The 16,489-nt window shown below is 39.3% G+C and overlaps 1 long non-coding RNA gene across 1 annotated transcript in view; it reads right to left on the minus strand.

Annotated features, from left to right (window-relative positions):
* Positions 1–948: 948 nt before the first annotated feature.
* LOC137150817 (uncharacterized) overlaps positions 949–16,489 on the minus strand; it is a 34,102-nt gene continuing 18,561 nt past the window's right edge. The window contains exon 3 of the long non-coding RNA XR_010919072.1: positions 949–1,253. This is a non-coding gene — a long non-coding RNA (uncharacterized lncRNA). The remainder of the gene's footprint in view (positions 1,254–16,489) is intronic.

Raw genomic sequence — 16,489 nt, forward strand, 5'->3', positions numbered from 1 at the left:
CTCCTCTTCCTATCTCTGATACCCTGACTCCCCTCGTTCCCCCAAATTCCTCAGAAACACAGTTAAAGCATTTAAAATATAAAGCATTAAGTAGGGCTTTCATTTTAACAACAACATTCCTTGTTCCATTTCCCTTTAGCTGAAGAAAATCTTTAGAAAGAACCTCTCCTTGTTTAACAGTCTCTTACATGGTATTTTAAATAACTGTTCTTTTGGGGGAGAGAAAAGCAGCTATTTAGCTCCAGCCATTCTAGTATGAGTTGTCATTGTTTGTGTTGATGAAGTTAAATCCCATTTCCTAGAAGGCAAAAAACCCCAAACACATGTAGTGAGGGGGTGTGGCCTCCTTCAGAAACGGACAGAGAGGGGCCTTGTCTCCCTTTGACTCGCTAAGCCAGACTTTTTATTAAAAAATGGCAAAAGGAGAGAAATAGGGAAAAAAAAGAATAGAAATAAGGCAGGGAAGGAAGAGAACACAGTGTGTGTGTGTGAGTATGAGACAAAGTCTCACATCCTAGGTGGTGTTTGGGATTGAGCTGGAATCAGTGGAGGTTACAATATCAACTGAGTCCCTCTCTCCAGTCCAGCCTGGTCAGGATTTCTTGTTTCAGGGTGACAAATGCTGAATGATGTTCCAGTAAATCTCAGGGTTTCAGAAAATGGTGGGAATGGCAGCCAGAATGGTGAAGCTTGCTCCTTCCCCTTCTTTCAGCAATTGTCCCCCTTCGATTCCGCTCCCAAAATCTCTTTGTGAGGACCCCAAAAGGGAATGTTGGGTGGAATAGTCCATCCTTTCATTATTTTGTTCACAAATTAGGCCTAATTTCCACACACCAATTTTGGTTCACTGATTTCTAGTCCCAAACATTTCTTGTTTACCAGACATGATATTAACACAGTCCTTGAGCTATATCAGTATGCCGTTTTATTTGGACTAATTCAGCCTGTCTCCTTTTTGCATCTTTTCCCATCAACATTTGTTGTTATTGGTTATTTTGACACTTTATAAACTTTCATTTACTTCTCACAGTTGAGCTCACAATTCAAAGTGGAGAACATCTTCTCCAGCCCCAAATCAATAAATCAGCAGATTGTAGTTTTCCCTCTGTTTTTCCTTATGTATTCTTGGGGGAAGAAGGTTTAATGACATTTAACTGGTAGAGTATCCAAGCCAAACAGCTGGATATTTCTGTTTCTGTGCTGTCTCTGTGGTATCACCAGTAGACTTCATCCACGTTCTGCCTAAAAAATACCTACAAAAAAATCAAAGTTATTTTGTACAAAAATATTTATATCCAGAGTGGTTTGGCATAAAAATAGTTAGATCAACACTCTGGTTTTAACATCTGTTAAGAATATTCTAATTGATAAAGGTATTATACACTTCTTGATTCTAGCAACAGATGAGTAGTTAGCAGTTGTGTATGTTATACAATAATATATATATTTTAAAACTGAAATGCAGCATATAAAAGCTTATAATTAATTGTACAAGTTAATGTAATGCATATGGGTTTATACTGCTAGCAGAAAAAACAGCTAATCATGTCATAGGATATAGATCACTTGTTTGATATCAAGGACCCGTCTCTACTAGAAATCTTTGCTGTTACAGTAATGTTGATTAGGGGTGTCATTTTTATGACATTTCTTTACTGCCAAAACCCTAGTGTGTGCACAGTTATAGTTCATAAAAGTGCTATTTGCCAGTATAGCTTATTTCACATGGGAAACTGATATAAGCTATACTGGCAAGAGTAATCTTTTGTTGATATAAGTTGAATCCACACTAGGAGGATTTGCCGGTACACCTATATCATTATAGACATATTGGCAAACCTTTTCTAGTGTAGACTGAGCTTAAGAGTAATTCTTCAATATAGACCTGATTCAAGCCTACTAAATGAAAGGAGAGATTCCCATTGACATCAGTGGTCTTTGGATCAATCTCTATGTGAAAAACAAGATTCTGGGGAGTAATGGTTGAAAAAGAATTTTATAGCAGAATTTTATACCATTTTTTTAGCAGCTGACATTGTTTTTTAGCTGACCTGAAGAATCCAAAGAATTTTCAAGCCAATGATGATACCTGAAAGTTGAGAGAGATGTCAATAGAACTGACTGTTTAATGCCAGAACATTCTAAAAGGAATGTATTTGTTTCTTTCTCTATTAACATACTTTGTGCCACTGCTTATATGTGTTCTATTTACTGAAGAAACTGGAACTTAAATGCTTCAGTATGAATATGAACACAGCATGTTTTAAAATGTATCCAGGAAGCAAAGTTATAACGGCATGTTTGGAACCTCTAGTATAATATTTTGATTAACATATATTTTGGTAAATGTAGTTATGGTTTATGGCTACAGTGTTTAGTATATATGTATTGTAGTGAATTATTTCCTTTTACATAGGTTTCATTATGTTGCACATGTGCATTTGAAACATATATTATGAATTTCAGAAATACTTTATAAACCTTATTGAAGTTTAGCACAGAATTCAGTATAGATGTCAATAGATTTTTTAAAAATGAAGTGTCAGGCTATTTACTAGCACCCAGCAATAACATTGTAGACTAATATAATGGTGACAGGAGCACATCAGATGGAAGAGGAGCTATTTTTACTAGTGGTTATGCCAAACCAAAGTTTCAGATCTGAACTTTAATGTGTTCAACTTTCAGATATAGCGCTGAACTATTAATCTCTCAAACTCTTATTTTTATAATCTGATGATAAATGCTTTGTATATATAGTATTCATTTGTAAGAAATCCAAAACCTTGGTGTAGTGCTTCTAGTATCTCATCAACCTAAAATCACTGGTATAGCTAGACTACATTTAACTGAGCATAAAAATCTAGTCAATGGGTAAAAGTTTCAAAAAGCACCTAAGTAATTTAGTAGCCTAAGTCCCATGGATATTTAGAGAGATGCTGTAGGAGACTTTCCTGAAAATCAATGGGCTTAGGCTCCTAAGTCATTTAGGTCAAGATCCTCAAAAGCATTTAGGCTCGTAACTCCCAGTGAAATCAATCTATTCTCATGGTAAGAGAGAGACCTGGGGGAAACAGGAAGGCTCGTGCAGGACGAAGAGGAAGCCCAAAGGGGAAAAATACCTGGAAGACACAGGATTGGAGCAACCTCCAGTGGCTGACTCTGTCACAAGGATTTGAACTGGACCTGTGTGATGAATGTTGGAAGGTGCTGCTCATTACAAAGAGCTCAGAAAATGGCTGGGAAAAAGGCTTGAAGAAAAGCTAATTGTAGGAAGGCGATCAGGGAGGCACTGGCAAAGTATCTGACACAGCAGACCTTGGCTGCTCATTGTAGAATCCCTGTGTAGAAAAGGTGTATGGGTTTCCCTGCAAGCTATTGGGAAGGTGGCATAGAGCCCCTTGACATAAAGGTATATAGATGATTGAAAACCTTAAGAAAAGGGTCCAAGAACCACAGGGCTGTGAGTTGGGATCAAGAACCAGATGTAAGGACACTGGTTGGCCTTTCTTATCCGGGGGGAATATGAAAATGTGACCTGGCCAGAGGGCTAAGTTGCAATAAGAGAGACCTCTGTGGGACTTGAGTGTCTGTTGGCGGGGAGAGAGATGCTAGAGAAGAAAGAGCTGTTATATCATGCCCAGCCACAAGGTGGTGAACCCCCATGTCACACTCCTGTAACACTAGTAACGGGGAATAGGAGATTCCAAGCTTTCAGATCAGACACTATTTATTTATAGCTCTGGAAAATCCCAAGATATCAAACATATTTATTATGTTAAAAAAGCTATTTTTCAGAAGTGTTATAAATATTTTTGTATCGTTTTTCTATTTTGGGCGTGTTCATTTTGACTAATGGTTACAAAGGCACCAACTGCCTTTACAGGTGGATGGATATAAAAGACAGAACAAATATATTTGTACAATATAAGTGGCATATACAAAATGCATGACAGTATGGTGTGGAATTATTGACATGAGTTTGACCTGACTAATCACAAACTCCTGCTGAGAAAGCCTTTTCCTACACTATTATGTATTCTACCATACCTCTTCATTCAATTGAAGTTCAAAGTTACTTATGTTCCACACAGAATTGGTGTTTCCTCACTTTTACTGATGAAAGTTACTTACATTAGAAATAGAGAACCATGAAACTGAGATTACAGAGTTATTTACTAGTGGATTTTTGGTTGCATTTTAGATACACAGGACTCGCATCATTTTAAGTTGACTACATGAATTTTGTGTGTGTACCTTATTTTGAATCTTTGTCAGACAAGGTGTCCCAAATTTGGACCATGTCAGGTTGAGAGATATATAGTTATTTGTACTGCAGTGCTGCCTAGGATCCCCAGTTGTAGACCCGAACCCCATTGAGTTAGGTGTTGTACAAGCAAAACAAAAAGATGGTCCCTGCCCCAAAGAGCTCATGATTTGTTCCATATCTTATCTTATCTCCCTAATTTATCTACATGAGTATTTATAACATCTTATCACTAACTGTAGCCAAAATTGCAAAAAGCAAACAGTTAGTTTGGAAGACAACAATCTTCTTGTATTTGCCCCATGTCTTGCAAAGGAATTTTATGTGTTGTAAAAAAAAAAGATAAATCTGCAGTGGGTTTTTGGGCAGGGCTGGGTGGGGGACAACTTGTGTATGTGACAGTGGGAGGGAGGAATTGTGGATATACACCCGTCAGTGAAGTTTTTGTTGGAAAGTTAATGTTAACAGATGGTTCTTAAATGTTGACTTTACTGTGGTGAGCACTGGTTATTTGAATGTCTCACTGGAAGGAGTTTGAGAGCCATGGAAAATTGCTGGGATGGCCCAGTTCTCTGCATTTATGAGTTTTATGCTAGCCAATGTCACCTTTAGCATCTCTGAGGAGCATAGTTGGCCCTTGTTCATGAAGAGAGAAGTGGTTTCCGAAATAGTCGGTTCCCAGCCAATTAAAGGACTTGAAGATCAAGATAAAGAGGACCTTGAAATTGCTGTAAAGAGAGCACTAAGATGATGCCCATAAATCATTGTTGTGCATGAGCAAATATATTTTTGTGAGTAGTTACCTGAACACAGACTCATACTCCTATTGTGGTCCTTGTCTTCCTGTTAGAAAAAAATATCCACCAGCCCTATGGATGTGAAAAAGCCTTTCTGATATATTTTCAGAAGTGTCCCTCTATTGAACAGTTGACTGCTTAAAAGATGACAAGGGTTTGGATTATGATTGTATGCTGTATTATTGTTCCTATATGCTATGAGAGTTCATAAAATAAACTTTGGTTTTAGCAGAGAATAAGCCATTCTTTGCATTGACCAGAACTCTATGTTTCAAAGGATAGGGGTAGGAGAAGTAAGCATACCTAATATTTAAAGAAGTCATAAATGTGCTCAAGAAAACTGAAGAGATTCTTTAAGACATGTTCACCCTTGTGAAAATTCTATCTTTGTTGTGCTGCCAAGATCAACGTCAGCTTGAATACTCTGCTGCATACTGTAAATGTTAACTGTGCAGATTAGTCTTGCTTGAGGCTATTCTGATTTGTTCCTCCAACTATTAAACATGTACTTCTACATTTTTTCCATTAAACAAACAAAACAAAAACAGTTTAAGTTTGTACCAGGTCTCCCATTTCACAGCAATTCATTCTCCACCCAGTTTTCAGTTTGACCCATGAATATTTTCACATGGTAATTGGTATCTCTAAAGGGAAATGGGGGCAGCCCCATCTGTGCTTTAATTTACTGTCTCCTAGGTGGGATTAATGGGTCAACTGTTAGCATGGTGAACATCTGGGCCTCCTAAAAGGCTTGAAAAAGAACAGTTTGGAGGGAGGAGGCTGTGATAGAAAGAACAGGGAGCAGGTTAGGCCCAGAGGTAGGTCTATAAGAAGCAGGGATGTTCCTTGGAGGAGCTGCTGGATACCCAGAGAAGGGAGACAGTGGGAAATCTACTATGAGGAAAAGAACCCCAGGAAGAAAACCTGGGGAGTCAGTGCTCAGTTTATGGAGACTAGAAGAATGCTACAGGACCCGAGAGTAGGGGTAAAAAGCAGGGAACTTCAATGTAACACAAAAGGGGTAGAAGAACCATTTGTTTGGATGTTTATTGGGACTTTCAGTTGGACTTTTGTTATCCCTGAAAGAGACTGAATTTGAAAGGTGACCTGGCTGGAGGTCTGAGCCTCAGAAGAGTCAGTCTGCTGCAAAGACACATCAGCAGACAATAGGGGGTGCTAAAGTGGAAGAACTTAGCAACACCATGTTCATGCATGAGGCAGTGCTCAGGCAGCAAACTCACTCATTGCAATTGAACATTAGGAAAATCTTCCTAACTTTCAGGGTAGCTAGGAACTGAAACAAATTGTTTAGGGAGGTGATGGAATTTCCATCATTGGAAGTTTTTAAGAACAGGTTAGACAAACATCTGTCAGGAATGGACTAGTTATTACATAGTCCTGCCTTGAATGCAGCAAACTGGATTAGAAGACCTCTCTATGTCCCTTCCAGTTCTACACTTCTATGATTCTATAAATATGTACCAATAATTCTCAGGTTACCCACAAACCAATTTTTCTTCATAAATAATAATTTTGCCTAATAAAAGCATAGGCAATTTCCTTTATTCCCCATATAAATAACATGAAAATGGAATTTACATGGAGTATAAATCATTCATTAATGGGGTTCATTGGGTAGATCTTAATGTATAGTAAAATATTAATTAATATTGAAGTGGAACGGCTTTTCTTGTTTGTTTCACCTGCATGAATTATGTCATTAATAGCCCTTAGTTATCTGCAGTACGACAATATTTCTTGCAATCACCCATCCTGTTAAGAACTCCAGCTTTATCTAAGTCTTCAGCTTTATCTAAGTCTTCAGAGAAAGTTTGGGAGAAAGAAAGAAAGAAAGACAGACAGAAGAGTTAGTTTTTCTCCTTTGTTGTAATGGCACGTCAGAGCCTACAAGACTTAAGCCAAATTCTGTTAGGTAAAATATTTTCCTGTACACAACCATTCCCTCCTAAGGAGAAAATATTAGAACACAATCCTAGCTTGTGGGGGTTCACTATACCAGGTTTCCCTGATGAGTTCTAGGATGGGTAATTGTCCCATATAGTGACTTGAAAGGCAAAAATCCTGTGGAGGCCTGTGGTATCTCCTGGAGCACCGAGAAGAGGTAGAGTAGGAGTCTGTCCCACTCTTTGTCCCTAGTATCTACAAATGTATTTGTAACTTTTGTCTTTGACCTTTTCAAATGTGCTCAAGAAGGCCACGTTGGTGAGGGTGAGGCTAACTACGTCAAATTCTGCTGGTCTGAGAACCTCATCCCAAAATAGTTATGGGATATGCTGTAGGATGCTCTTGGATTTATGGCTGGGCTCCCTGTTGCTGATGCTAGACTGCTAACTGTGCCTTCTATTGGTGTTGCTGTGCTTCAGATTGGTACTGCTGAGCTGACCCACTGTGACTCCATCTGGTGTTACGGTGTTTCTTGCTGCTGGTGCTGAACTGCCAAGTGCATCTCTTGCTGGTGATGATGTGCTTCCAAATGTGCCTCCTGCTGGCGGTGATATGTTTCTGATGTTCATAGTAGGCTGCAACTACACCTCCTGCTTGTACTGCTGTGCTTAAAGCTGGTAATTTTGCTGCCCACTGCTTGCCCAGCTGGCATTAATGTGCACAGGGCTAGCCCTAGACCAAAGAGCGCCCCAGATGATTAGCGTCTTTGGCGCCCCCCCTCCTTGTGTGTTAAACTTTTGAATACCTTTTTCTTTATTTTTATTTGTAGCCCATTTCACGGCTTTGATGCACGATTTGCACACATGATTTATCCCTGTTTAAGACGATAAATTTGCATGCTTGGATCTATAAATCTGTATTTATTCATGCCATATATAAGCAAATAAAAATATATCCGTTTCCTCTACGCTTATAGAAACTTTTTAATATTAAGAATAACTGAAATTTACTAACATCAAGAAATTGAACTGTGCACCAACATTGGGTGGATGAGTTGATCCAGAGGTAGGTAGGTGGCTGAAAGCTGAAGATGACTGAAGACTGGTGACTGGTGATTGAGGACTGAAGACAAAATGGATGTGGGGCAGCTGCCTTTTATGTCCTTTGGCCTTTGCCATGCTGCTTGTGGAAATTTACAGGAATAAGATGGAGTCCAGGGTCAGAGGAGTAAGTCCTGGTGACTCATCAGGTATACCCCTGGCTTCTCCCCCTGGGCCCATTGTACCTGTGAATTTCTTTAATGGGCCATTAAGCAGGCTAGAGCAGCAGCCATTAAGCAGGCTAGTGCGGCAGCCATCCTGTCTGGGGTGTCGCCCAGAAACACAGTACAATATGAAGTACAGACACTAACATATCCATAACTTCCATTACACACATAACACATGAACATAAACATTATCATCTTACTTACCACATTATAGCCTTTCTAACGGTTCCTGACATGGCATATCTCACATGAATTATTATGATTCTGATGTATTGATGTTAAAAAATATAATAAATATCACACCCCCGCCCCTCAAAATCCAGCCAGTGTCACAACCCACAATCTGCATCACTGATTTTTTTCCTTCATTGGGAAGTCAACCTGCAAGGCCCTATTCATAGAAACACAGAACATGAAGAAACCTCAAGAGGTCTTCTAGTCCACTCTCCCTGCCGAGGCAAGATTAAGCATACCTAGACCATTCCTCACATCTGTTATCACTCAGCAGAGGGGTGATGCTGGTGTCAGAATGGGACACTGATACTGGAAAAAGGGACAATACTGTATTAGCTGACAGAGAATACAGGCTTCCTTACAGTCTTAGTAACAAAAGAAGGCACCTTTCTGTCCTTGGATCAATCACTGATCCTTGAATTTGGTTCAGTCTTGGAGTGGTGATCCTAGTCCGAGTCATCAGATGTCCATCTCCTATGGTCACCGTGCTGGTAAAGGCTTCCTCTCCTGTGTCTGGGGCATCACCTCTGTGCACCCAGCCTGGTCCTTGGGCTAATCCCATAGCCCTGGGTTTAGGCTGCCTTTGGGCCTGATCTCTCCAGCAGCAACATTTTCTCACTGCTTAAGCCCATGGACTTTCTTCTAGGCACCATCCCTGTGCAAGCCAGTAGGCCCAGAGGCAATGATGTAATCTACAACCAATCCACTGTTCCTACTTGTGTAGGGTTAGCTCCTGTGCTGGGACAGCATTCCTCTCCTCCAATGAGAAGCAGACTGGTAGCAGGAAGTTAGCAGTGAGATTTCATCCCAATTCTCTAGTCAACCAGGGCTTTGAGGCACAGCCCTTTTCCCAACCCCTAATCAATCAAGTTTCAAAGGGGAGAAACACTTCCACAGTGCATACCTGTTCATGTGGAGTAGAGGCACCGTACAGCAAATTCAGTTGAAAAACCACATTCTATGGGATTGCATTCTTCTGCAAAAGACAAGCAAAGTTTAGTCTGATAAATATCCAGGATAATAATGTCCTTAACCTAGCTACAAGTCTCTCATTGAATTAAGTTAATGGGGGGGGGAGGGGAGAATTCTTCAACTTCTTCTCTCTGGTCCTTGAATTTCTTCATGTACTTCCTGCTTAACATTTTCATCTTTGTCAACAAGGATATGTTATTTTCTCTTTCAACCGTATATAGTCAACAGGATGTCATCTTTTGTCTCCACATCAGCTGGCTGCCTTTTGCTCTGTATCCACAGTTTCTTCACTGAATGCTATGTAGATTTTTACTGGTCCTGTGAGAATCACTAAAGTTAGCATCACTGGTTTGGCTGGTAGTGGAAGGGATATCATCATCCAGTCCACTCTCTGTCAATGATGAGTTTTACTCAACCAGCTTGATTATCAGCAACTCTATTGTTGTTATCAGCAGCTATCAATGGTGAAGTAGCCTGCTGCATCACTTCCCAGGTCAGTTGAGGTCCAGTTCTGGGGTAGTTGGCAGATTCCAATCTGGATGAAAGGGGCAGAAGCTTCAGTTTCCCTTGGGAAAAGTTCTTACAGTCAAATCTCCCCACTGCATTTAATTGCTTCTTCATCCAGAGCACGTATTGGAGAACAACAGGATTTTGGCGGGCTGGCTCTACCTCATTTCCTTAACATTCCTTGAGGTTGGCATCCCCAAAGCAACATGAAGGGAAACTTGTGGAGGCCTATGGTGCCTCATATATCCAGCTGCACAGTAGCTCTTTTAACCCAAACAACTTTTCAGTTGAAAACAAGGGAATCCTGCCTAAACATACAATGTTTGGAAACATATAGACTTGAAGCTTATTTTTGAGAATAAAGTACAATAGATTCCAGAAAGCACTGGGATGTCTCCTTTGCTAACTTTGTTGAAATGATCTTTAGGCTTTCCCCCAAAAATTTTAGAGTAACAATTCTTAGGCCTTATAGCTGCTAATATCTCCTTGAAGTAGGCCACATGAGGTAATTCTATTGCTGTGACAATGCTCAGTACTTTGCAAGATCTGGCCCTAATAAGTAATACCAGCTTTTTCCAGCTTGAAGCTTGAGCATTTGATGTTTATACCTGTCATCATCCTGGAAAAATATACCAAAATGCACTTTCAGTAAATATGCCAAAACGCACTTTCAGTATCATTCTAAATGGTGTTGCCTCAGCCTGCTTAACTGCCTGCTCATTATCTGATTCACCATGTCAGGAGCAGGGCTGTTGCTATGAATAATGAAACTATAAGTGTTACATAAAAGAAGACCTCTGTCTAAGAATCACATAGACAATTTGAAAGAAGAGAGAAGACATTGTTTAACTACAATCAAGCAAAGAAGATACTGCTAGAGAACAGTAAATATTAATTCTTGCCTGAAGAGAGCACTCAATACGATTGCACAAAATTCTGAAAAATATGCACTTCCATCAAAAAAAGTACTGTCTGAGCAAACAGAAATATACAATATTATTGTTAGGGCTTTCCAACCAGAAAACAATGATCGTTGGGAGGTAGCCTGAGGACAGGGATTTTGGTTGCTGCATCTGATTCCTTCTTCACATGGAATTAAAGGGCAACTAAGGTACAAAAAATGTTCTGCAGTTCATCTATCCATGAATTTTTAACTTCACTGAAATCATCCATATGAAGCCATGTGTTAATAACAACAAAATAACAGCGTTCGAATAATAATCAGTGTTTAGGAAATGAAATTAATTCGTAGCTTATCACAGTGGAATGTGGTTGCATCTGACAGGTCTAGCTTGTCAGCTAGAATAAAACATTCCTGAGCCATGCATGTAAATTCTTTCTTCAGTTTGTCCTACAATTCATCCTTTTGCAACAGTGTAGATTAAGGGCCTGATTCTCTTTTCACTTATACTAGTGTAGCATCATTTTACAGCTGATGTGAGCACAGGGTCAAGTCCTATGTTGAAGCTTTTCAGGAAATGAATTTTTCCCATGAAAATTTTTTCTGAAAACATTTGTTTTCTTCATTTTTATCAATTTTTCTTCAAAATTCTTTGGGCTTTTATCAAACTGAAAGCCTGAATATTTTTGACAATTTTTTTGGCAAAAGTTTCCATTTAACTGAGAAAAGTTATTTCCTACTGAAAAATGATTTAGATGGAAACTTTTAACCAGCTCTACCTTATGTTCCTAAGCATTAATGATTGAGAATAAATTTCTAAAGCAATTATAAACTGATGTAGTGATTCAGCAAGATAAAGCAGTAATCACCCAGGATTTTACAGCAGGAACAAGTCTGTATTCAGCTTAAATCAAAAATAATTTACCATAGGTGAAACAAACAGAACAAAAATCCTCCAAAGCAAGGTGTTGGCCCTTCCCTTCTAATTTGGATATTGAGTCCTATCTTCCCACAAGTTTTCTCTGCATTTAGATTTACTAGCAAATATTCTAATTCTTTACCCTAAAGGACTTGTGCAGGGGAAGAAAATAGGAAAGCTAGAGTTCACCTATTTACCAGAGTTCTAGTACTGAATCTTCACTGTCAGAGTCACTAAAGCAAAAAGTGCACACCTTGCAAAATATTGAAGCTGACTGCTGTGTCCACTAGAATACAAATAAATTCATGCATTTCTAAAAGTTATAATACAATAAAAATGAACACATCTTGGGAAGCTGGGAACTAAAATGATATGTACTGTGCCATAAATAAAATTTATGCACTACTTTCTTCCTTCTTCATTTACTAAATTTCCTCCAACTAGACATTCATCCATGGAGGTTGTTATGTTGACAGCCATCACCATAGCATCTGAGCATCCTATGTCCTGACTGCCATACTCAAGTTACATAGTAAAGGATTTGTCAGAATTTACACTCTCTTTAAAGCACCATGCACATCTATGGCACTACATCCAAGTATTTCAGAATAATATAGAGTTAATAATGTGTCCATTATCATTAATTAAACACTCAAGCAAATATATGCATGGAAGGAGTTCCCCATAAACAGCCACAAAACTCATTACTTTCCTTCAAATCTCTCCTCCCTTTAAAACTCTCCTTTGCTGTGAGTCCTGCAAAAATACATGACCACGATTAGGCAGCTAGTGTACTGAGACCACTGGCTGTCATGCTGACCAATATTGTCTTATCCTTTCCTTGTACTTCACCATCAGTCATTCATCTGTATTCATCTGTTGTCTCTTGTCTTATACTTAGACTGTAAGCTCTTTGGGGCAGGGACTGTCTTTTCATTTTGTGTTTGTACACCACCAAGCACAATGGGGTCCTGGTCCATCATTACAACTCCTAGGCACTACAGTAATACAAGCTGTAGTAAAAATACAACTGCTATATCAGATAACATGGTCTTGATCAAAGGTAATCACAATGATTCAGATTCTGATACCTTTATTTGAGTTGAATAGCACTTTACACCATAAAGAATCCCATTAATGTAAGAGGGGCTGTTTGAGTAGTAAAATTGTTCAGTGAAGTTGTCACTTAAGTCTATGATAGTAGAGCAATAGTTAGGCAACCTGATCTACACACTAAGATGTGTTTTAGACAAACAGTAGAAACATACACTAGAACAATTACACATTTCATTTTATTAATGTACCTAAACTGCTATAATTGCTGTTAGAAGGAGACTTGCTTTAATCTTAACCAAAAAGAGAGGTTGAGGTGAGGAACAAACAAGTATATAGGCTGGCATGACATTTTATTGAAGATGAAGAGTATAAACTTGAACTTTATACCCAAAGAAGAATGTAAAGTAGTGAAAAAATTGAATGATAGGTGAGATGTGATCAGAAGGAGAGGTGAATGATGGCAGTAGCATTCTGCAAAGACTGGGTGAAAAAAGATATACGAGAGGAGGAGGCAAGAGAGTAGTAAAGGCAGAAGAGGACTAAAAAGTGTCAAAATTTAGGCATTTAAAAACATTAGTCACTGTTTGAAATCTTGCCTTGTTACTACAAATAACACCTGAGATAACTGCATCTGAAAAATTATGTATTTCCCTATTTATTTTGTTTTCTCTGTGCATTTGACAGCACTTTATGTAGAGTCAATTTAACTGTTCCTCCTGCCGAGTTTCCAAGGGGGAAATTGACTAACTGAAAGGACCCCTATAAACAAATAGGGGAGTAGAAAAACTTTAATATTTGAAATGAATATTTTAAAAAATTTAAGAATTCAAAGCATATTGTCTAAGGGTACTCTATCAGAAAATTATTTTGTTTAGATTGGTTAATATAAAAACAAAGAAAAACACATTGGCATTGTTCCTTTTAGTGGCTGGACACCAAGATGATGCAAACAAGATAGTTCACTGTCTTCTCTGTAATCTTATAGTCATTGGCTGCAGTGTTTTCAGTAATTGTATACAATGAACAATTTCAACACATTTCCAGGATAAGTACTCTTTTTGCTACACTTAATATGTGTGGCGGGAGATGAAACTATTGTTTCATTTTGAGAAAGCTTTGGATGATAATCAGAACTGCTTTGTCAACACAGGAACGTGACTCAACAAAATGTTATTTACCAAATTCTTTGACATTGTCAAAATCTCCATAATGATGCAGACAAATTATTTAAATGTTGCTTCTTGATTAATCTGCTTAACCAACTGATTTTCCTATTCATCCACAATTGTGACTGATGCTAGCACTTAGCTTCTCATTAAGGGTCTGATTTAAAGGCCACTGAAGTCAATGGAAAGACTTCCATGGATCTGAATGGATTTTGGATCAGGCCCTAATTGTAATTAGAGTAACTCATATTTGTCTAGGGCTTCATCATCTGCTTTCCCTTGTTTTTTTATGGGCAGTCCTTTACTGGCACTAGTTTTATAAGTGAATATGTCCAGGGTTAGGATGGGTTTCTATAGGAAAATCTAAGTTTTTCTTAAATACAAATGTTTAAATAATAGAATATTAACAATACTTACTTACACAGCATGTTACATCTACAAGGGACTTTGGCTAGATTCACAAAAGGCTTAGGTATCTAAGTCAAACATTTAGGCACCAAGAAGCTCAAAACCCCTTCTCAGTTGTCACTCACAAATCACCAGGCATCTGAGTCTCTGACAGTGAGCATGCACACAGTTGCCTGAGGCTATGTCTACACTGACGGCGACAAAGTCGCCGCTGTCAGATCGGCTTATCTGGATTGACTGAGCGGTCAGTGAAGACCTGCTCAGTCGATCCAGAAGTCGATGCTATTAATCCACCCCCGCAAGTGGCATAGGGCTGTGTCGATGGGAACACAGTTCCAATTGGCGCAGTGCAGTGAAGATGGCGCACAGAAGAGAAGCACAGAAGTCGACAGGAGATACGCAAGTTCTTTGCGTAACTCCTGTCGACTGCCGCCAAATCGCCGAGGTAAGTGTAGACCAAGCCTCAGTCTAGGCACCCAGATGACTATGTCCCTTTTCCCTAAGCTCCTGTGGTGTAGAAATATGCTTGTAGAGGATTGTGATTTAGAGACGCTCCCTAGTATGGGACAGTGTTGTGTGAATTGGGCGATGTGCCCTTTATCAGATCTAACATGGCTACTACCAGCTGCACACTTGGGAGTCACTCCCCTTTGTGTCATTGAAGTTCTATTCCTTACTCATTCAACAGTTTATTCTTTAATGAACCCTCAAGATTGTTACAATGGGGTCCTCAGAGAAGGTAATTCCATGTAAGGCCCAATCAGATGTGCATTCTCAGAGTACACCTAAACCTACACAGAATTGAAGAGGCAGCAACAGCTGTCTCCCTTCCAAACTAGAGCCTAGTAGGTAGGATAGTCACCCTGGATGTAGGAGGATTCAATCCCCCTTCTGCCTAATGGGAGGCAAGGACTTGAACTTGGATTTCCTCAGTGCTTAGGTAAGTACCCTAACGGCCGGGCTAGGGGATGTTCTAACATGGGTCTTTTGCAATCTCTTCTGTTGAAACTATTCCACTGTTCATAAAATAATTAAATAAATATATATTGGGGGTAAAGAGAGAGTAAGATTCTATAGTTCAGTGGCTAGGACATTCTTGTCAGAAATGGGATATCCAAGTTCAAATCCCTGCTTTACAGCACCAAGAGTGGGGGGGAAGTTGAATAAGTCCTACATACTGAGGGTGTACTTTAGCCAGAGGGCTAAAGGGAGAGGGGTTGTGAGACTTCGGTCACACCCAACTCCTTTGCATTTCCTGTTGGCTAATTTAGGCAACTGAGTGTACAGGTTTTTCTGGGTGCCATTCTTAGGTGTCTACTTCTCCTCATGTATTGCCTAATTCAGGGGTGTCATTTCCACTCAGTGGCAAGGGTTCTAAAAGTTAGGCATTGCGACGGCTTTGTGGATCTGGGCCATTACCAACTGTTGCTAAACCTCACAATAACCATGAGAGGCATAAAAAAAATGTAGTATCATGAGCCTTATTTTAGAGATGAGAAAATGGAGACACAGGGAAGGAATGTTGTTGACTAATGTTTTTGGAGCATATTACTGGAAATCAGGTTCTTCTGACTTTAAATTATAATGCTCCCATTGATTTCAATGGGAAATGTTGTTTCTTTCTCCAGTGGCTCTGCATGTTCCCACTTATGGCTACAGCACTGCCTCGTGGTGCTTTGCAGTAGAACTCTTTCTCTGCAGTGTTGTTAGAGTGCTCTTGCACCCCTCTCCTCAGTGTCTCCAAGTGCAGTAAGAGTAAGGGTAGATCACTTTCTACCATCTCACCATGTGCCTGGTTGGAAGTGAACTTCTCCGGTATCTTTGGATTTAGAGTCTTTTCACCTTGAGTGTTCCTTGTTGGTTAGGGTTAGTTAAGCTAGCTAACAGAAATTGGTTCAATAAAAGATATTACCTCAGCCACCTTGGCTTTTTAATATTCTGGACCAACGTGGCTACATCTACACTGAATACAGCTTAACAGTTATTTTTTGTAGGTTCCGGATTTTGGCAGAACTGAAGCCAAAATAGTAGTAGTCAGGGTTTAAATAGTGTGCATCATGCCCATCTGTCTTTCCGGCATCAGGTAACCA

The sequence above is a fragment of the Emydura macquarii genome, unplaced genomic scaffold (assembly GCF_026122565.2).
Source record: "Emydura macquarii macquarii isolate MOO-44397 ecotype Brisbane River unplaced genomic scaffold, CSIRO-AGI_Emac_v2 contig_1027, whole genome shotgun sequence".
Taxonomy (NCBI): domain Eukaryota; kingdom Metazoa; phylum Chordata; order Testudines; family Chelidae; genus Emydura; species Emydura macquarii.